Here is a 5,160-nt window from a genome sequence, read left to right as displayed (position 1 = left end):
CAATGATCAAGTGGGATTCATCCCAAGGATGTGAGGATGGTTCAACATATGCAAGTCAATAAATGTGATACACCACATCAACAAAATCAAGGACAAAATCTATATGATTATCTCAATAGACACAGAAAAAGCATATGACAAAATTTTGCATGCCTTCATGATAAAGACCACAGCAAATTAGGTGTAGAGAGAAAGTAACTCAGCACAATAAAAGTCATATATAACAGACCCACTGCCAACATATCAAGGAATGGGGAAAACTGAAATCTTTTTTCTTAAAAACAGGAACAAGACAAGGATGCCAACTCTCACCACTCCTATTTAACAATACTATAAGTACTAGCCAGAGCAATCAGGTAAGAGAAAAAAATAAAGGGCATCCAGAATGGAAAAGATGAAGTCAAATTTTTCCTGTTTGCAGATGACATGATCCTAATGATTTCAGTAAAGTAGCATGATACAAAACCAACATGCAAAAATTGGTAGCATTTCCATATCCAACCGCAAACTAGCAGAAAAAGAAATCAAGAGTGCTAGCCCATTTATAACAGTCACCAAAAAATTTTTAAAAACCTAGGAATCAGTTTAAACAAGGAAGTGAAAGATCTCTACAATAAGAACTACAAATCACTGTTGAAAGAAATTAAAGAGACACAAAAAGATGGAAAGACATTCCATACTATTGGAATGGAAGAATTAACATTGTGAAAATGTGATTACTATGCAAAGCGATTTATACATCAATGCAATTCCTATCAAAATACCAATGACATTCTTCACAGAAATAGAAAATACAATCCTGACATGCATGTAGAACAGCAAAAGACCCCAAATACCAGTCTTGAGCAAAATAAAATAAAATAAAATAAATAAAATAAAATAAAATAAAGCCAGAGGCATAACACTACCTGATGTCAAATTATAGTACAAAGCTATAGTAAGCAAAGCAGCATGATACTGGTATAAAAACAGATACTCACACCAATGAAACAGAATAGAGAAACCAGAAATAAACTTACATACTTACAGCCAACTAATCTTTGACAAACACACCAAGACAATACATTGAGGAAAAGACCGCCTCTTCAATAAATGGTGCTGGGATAACTGGATATCCATATGCAGAAGAATGAAACTAGACCTGTACTCTTGCCATATACCAAAATCAACTCAAACTGGATTAAAGAATTAAATGTAAGACCTCAAAGTATAAAACTCTTAAAAGAAAACATAGGGGAAATACTTCAGGAAGTACAGCTGTTCAAAGACTTTATGAATATGACCACAAAAGCACGGGCAACAAAAGGAAAAATAAACAAAGGGGATTATATCAAACTAAAAATCTTCTGCATAGCAAAAGAAACAATTAACAGAGCAAAGAGACAACCTACAGAATGAGAGAAAATATTTGGAAACTATACATCTGACAAAGGATTAATATACAGAATATACAAGGAATTCAAACAACTTAGTAATAAAAATACACTAACCTAATTTAAAAATGCGCAAAAGAGCTGAACAGGTATTTCTCAAAGGAAGACATACAAATGGGCAACAGGCACATGAAAAAATGCTCAACATCACTAAGCATCAAGGAAATGCAAATCTAAACCACATTTAAATATCATCTCATCACAGTTAGACTGGCTATTATCAAAAAGACAGTAAAACCAATGCTGGGGAGGATGCAGAGAAAGGGGAACCCTTCTGCACTGTTGGTGGGACTGTAAATTGGTGCAGCCATTATGGAAAATGGTATGGAGTTTCATCAAACAACTACAGATAAAACTTCCATATGATCCAGCAGTCCCTCTTTTGGGTATATTCCCAAAGGAATGGAAACTGTCATGTCGAAGGGATACTGCACTCTCACATCTACCATAGGTTATTTACAGTAACCAAGAGTTGGAACCAACCTAAATGTCCATCACTGGACGACTTGATAAGGAAAACGTGATATATATACATAATGGAATTTTACTCTGCCATAAAAAGAATGAAATACTGCCATTCACAGCAACATAGATGAACTTAGAAAAATCATGTTAAGGGAAATAAACCAGGCACAGAAAGAGAAATGCCAAATGTCCTCACTTATAAGTTGAAGCTAAAAAATAAACAAATAAATTTTAAAAAGAGGAAAGATACGACAATCACAATAATATGCTGAGCTTTCAAAAGGAGAGAATAGAACTGAGGTTACCAGAGGTGGAAAAGGTGGCAGGCTGGGAGGAGGTATGGAAGGACTTGGCAAAGAGCCATGAAAAACTATAACATTGTAAAACACTGAATATACTAATTATCCTAATTTGAGCATCACATATTGCACACAGGCATTGACATTCAACTCTGTACCCCACAGATATATACAATCAACTGTGTTACAATAATAAATAGATAAATAAAATAAATATTGCTACAACAACAAAAAAGAAATAAAGACCAAGATTAATGAAGCTATAGATTTCTTATTGCATGTTATTTCTTTTTAAACATATATATTAACTCTATTGGTACTTAAGGAACCAATATCTTTAAGACTGTTGCTAATTTGAATTAAAACAATTTGCTATCTCTTATTGTACCTTCTGCTACTATAACTAAATAAACATTTTCCAGTATTATAAATTTGTTCAGCAGCCAAAATTTTATATTTGTTTTAAAATTATAAATCTACCTTTACCATCTGTCAATAATTTATTAATAGAATAAAGCTGTCTCCAAAATTCCATTGTATATGTTCTTTCTGTGACCAACCTTTTCCTAAGTCTCACCAGATAGTAGATAAAAATGGAATCACTTTAATTTAAAAAATCTGGTTTCATAACTTTTTGCCAACCCAAAACATCCAGTTTTCCTTATAGTGATCCTTCCCACCACCAATAACGGGAGTAAAAACTAGTGCACAAGCGGCAGCCACCACATAGTGGCTGTCTAGTTTTTAGATGTTGTTTAAACTTTTAAACAATCTTTATAACCTAGTTACTTGAAGATGCCAAATTTAACTTATTCGTGGAAAGAATAATATCTCCCAATAGTGGTTTTCATTTCTTTCTATTATTGCTTGCTGTTTTCTTCATTATTTTTTAGCCCTTTTCATCCTTTTATCTATTATTCTTCACAAAATTCAATAGCCATTCATGATTTACAAAGCAGAAACAAAAAACAATAAATAGTTATCAGCAAACTATGAATAGAGGGAAACTTCCTAAATCTGATAAAGGAAATCTACAAAAATGTGACAGCTAACATTATACTTCATGTGAAAAACTAAATTCTTTCTCCATGAAGTTGGGAAAAAGGCAAAGATGTCCACCCACATCCCTTTTATTTAATATTACACTGGAAATCATAGCAAATGCAATGAAGCCAAAAGAAAAATAATTGATTAATTAAAAATAATATTTACTTAATAAGATTGGAAAAGAAAAAATAGACCTGTCTCTATTCTCAGATGTTAAAATCATCTACACAGAAAATTTCAAAGAGTTAATTTAAAAATCTCCTAAAACTAATACATCAGTATAGCAAAGTCAGAAGATACAAGATAAACACTAAAAAAAAAAAAAAAAAAAGTTATCCCCGCAATTGATATCTGGAAGCTGAAATTTTTAAAAATTACATAGATAAAATTCAAAACATAAATTATTTATGTATAAATCTTATAAAACATGTTCAAGATTTTAGACTGAAAACTTCATGATGACACAAATCTAAAAACACTTAAATAGATAAAGAGACACATCATATTCTTGGATTTGAAGACCAAATGAACAGATAGAGTCTATAAGTAGGCCCTTAAAAATAAGGCAAATTGATTTTTGACAATGGGAAAAAGCAATCAACTTACACCTTAGACAAAGATTAGATCAAAATGGATCCTAGAGTTCACTGTAAAATGTAAAACTATAAAACATATAGAAGAAAACAGGAAACTATGTTTGTAACCTGGTGTTAGGCAAGGAATTATTTTCATGACACAAAAACAGGATGCGTAAAAGAAAAAAAACGATGAAATCAACTAAAAATTTTCTCTTTGCAAAAGACATTGTTAAGAGAATGAAAAGGATTTATCTCTACAATATATAATAAACTCTCAAAACTCAACAGTAAAAAATTAACAATCCACTTTTTAAAAAATGAGGAGAAATATTTGAACAATTACTTCATCAAATAAGTTATGTGATTGACAATTAAGCACATAAATATATGCTCAAGGTCATTAGCTATTAAAAAAGAAAAGCTGACAATACCAAATGCTGGAGAACAACCGGAACTCTCATAGACTGCTAATGGGAATGCAAAGGGTACAACAATTCTAGAGTAGAGTTTGGCTTTTTCTTATAAACATGTATTTACCCTAAGACCCAGGAATTACATACTTATTACCCTACAGAAATAAAATTTATGTTTACACCAAAACTTTTACCCAATTGTTTATAGCAGCTCTACGTATAGTCATCAAAAACTGGAAATATTGTAAATGTCCTTTGAAGGTGAATCGATAAATAAACTAAGGTACATCTATATAATGGAATACTGTTCAACAATATAAACTAACACTGACAAATGCAACAACTGGACGAATCTCAAAGGCATTCAGCTTAGTGGAAGAAGCCCGTCTCAGGAGGTTACATACTCTATGATTTCAATTATATAACATTATGGGCAAGTGAAAATTATAGGAATGGAGAACAGATCCATAGATTTCAGGAGTTCAGGGCAAAGGAAAGTTTAACTACAAAGAATCTAATGTAACTCTTCTGTATCCTGATTGTGGTGACGGTTACATATGTATACATGTGCTAAAACTCATAGAAACGTATATGAAAAAGATGAAGTTTTCTGCATGTAAGTTTATAAAAACAATAGGAGCAGCAATAAGTATAAAATAAAATAAAATAAAACAAACCCATGCCTTAATTTTTGAAGAAAAACGTTTAACATTAAATACTTTTGTTTCTTGGGGTAAATATGGAATTTTTCATAATCATTTGTCTTTTTATCTTCTGTTCCATGTTTTTATTGTATTATATTTGTATACTGGATCCCTTTTGCCTATTAACATTTTAGTGGAACAGTTTTAACAGGACCTGTTCTGTTTTTCAGGAACATGATGTGGAGAAAAAGCTTGTAATCTGAGGTTTTCAAACAGTTGCA

The sequence above is a fragment of the Cynocephalus volans genome, chromosome 16 (assembly GCF_027409185.1).
Source record: "Cynocephalus volans isolate mCynVol1 chromosome 16, mCynVol1.pri, whole genome shotgun sequence".
NCBI classification, from domain to species: Eukaryota; Metazoa; Chordata; class Mammalia; order Dermoptera; family Cynocephalidae; genus Cynocephalus; species Cynocephalus volans.
The sequence above is the reverse complement of the archived record's forward strand: the minus strand, read 5'-3'. Positions refer to the sequence as shown.